This window comes from Notothenia rossii, assembly GCF_949606895.1.
Source record: "Notothenia rossii genome assembly, chromosome: 8".
In the NCBI taxonomy this organism is placed as follows: Eukaryota; Metazoa; Chordata; class Actinopteri; order Perciformes; family Nototheniidae; genus Notothenia; species Notothenia rossii.
Genome location: NC_136906.1, coordinates 79,396,416 through 79,398,263, shown reverse-complemented (window position 1 = coordinate 79,398,263; position 1,848 = coordinate 79,396,416).

Below are 1,848 nucleotides of genomic sequence, written 5' to 3'. Positions count from 1 at the left end.
GTGGTATTTGGGAGCAGGTGGATCGGTCCTGCTCCGTTAGCATCAGGGTCAGAGCCAGAGAACTGCATCTCTCTCGCATCATTACAAAGCACTGAGTCTGCTTTAATAGCTGTTCCGGTAACGACACTCAGGGTGAAGCATTCCCCACATTACGGTTGTAATTGGATGAGTGTTATTTTCTAATCTCTTGGGAGCAGTTTCTTAATTTCAGCCATTTCTCCTCTTTTTCCACCTGATTTGAAATGCAAACAGTTTAATGAGGAAGTCTGACCTCCCCAACGTCCTGCAGCATCATCATCCCTCATGCACGTCCCATGCACATTATACAGTATAGGACCAGAAGGTTATATAATGATGATTTAGGAAGTCTACGGTTTATTATAACTTCCAACAAGGAGCATTTCAATCTGAGCCTTCCATCTGCATTCAGTGTCTGTCTTTGGCTGCTCTTAGTTTGTCTTCATGGAACACTTTTAGATTTGTATTTCTTGTGTGGCATCTTTTATGTGATTTAATTAAAAAATGTACAAGTATATATTGACAGAGAAGTTGTGGAAGATAGATTACAATCTGTTTTTTTAGTTTAGTCTGTAACAAGTCTGTTGATTTAGTTACTCAGTGGATATTTATTGCTATAACTACGATGTAGCTATTGTTCATTTGACGATAAAGCCTTTTATATCTTGAATCTAACTCATTGTTGTTCGCTAAGACAATCTTTACATGTTTATATACAATCTCAGTCAGGCTGCTGATGCTTAACATTAGGGTAAACAAATGAAGTATTCAAAAGATATAACTTACCAACTTTAAACTGAGAATCAAATCAACGTTGGCTGTTATTGCTCTGAAGACTGCAGCGAGTTCACCTTTTCCCTTTTTGTTTATTAAAGAGGCCATATTTGTCACGATTCTTGTGTTATATCACGATTTTAGTTTTGTATGTCTAGGTTTGGGTTTATTTTGCTGTTCGGTTCTCCCTGTCATGTTTTCCTCCTAGTGTATTGTCTAGTCCCTCTCAGTAGCCTCATCCAAATACCCCTCCTCGACTCCTCCTTCCCCTCACTCGCGTCCCTTCCTTGTATCTTACCTCCTCCTCCGTAAGATACGAGCGAGAGACACGAGAGCCTCATCCCAATACCCCTCCTCGACTCCTACTTCCCCTCACTCGCTTCCCTTCCTTGCATCTTAGCTCCGCCTCCGTAAGATGCGAGCGAGAGACACGAGGAGGTGACGCGAGGACAGAGCAGTCCTCAGGTATTCATTGGGATGTCCTTGTTCACTCAAACGTCACTCTTAAACGACGTCTGTTAATGATGACATCATGTGCACAGCTGTATCCCCTCTCATCGGGCTGAACTGAATAACCCTTTAGAACCGGACCATTTCTGGTTAAATATTTATTTAAATGAATGAATCTTTCTCTTGTTAGTCAAGGAATTCAATGTATGATGGTTGTTCCTGCTTTTGTGTTCCGTTTTGGTGTGAAATGTATAGCCTACATTTAAATACAAATATAAGTATAGTAATGTGAAAGCCTTTTAGAAATGAATTGCACATAATAATTCCCACGGAGCTGTGAGCGCTTATACATTTATGTGACGCTTTTCCACTCATCTTCCAGTTGTCGGTTTTCCTCTGTTGAAATGGACCAGCTGTGAAGGTGGGGGCGGGGCTTATATACGCGAGTACTGAAAACACTTCCGCGTAGTCTGCTCGCGTGTATCCTCCCTTTCGTCTCCTCCCTCACCCCTCCTCCCTCACCCCTCTTCGACTCCTCCGTGTGCATTTCAGTATTGGACGTCCTTCAAAATGGTGTGTCTTGATCGATTTCCAGGTCAAGTCCCG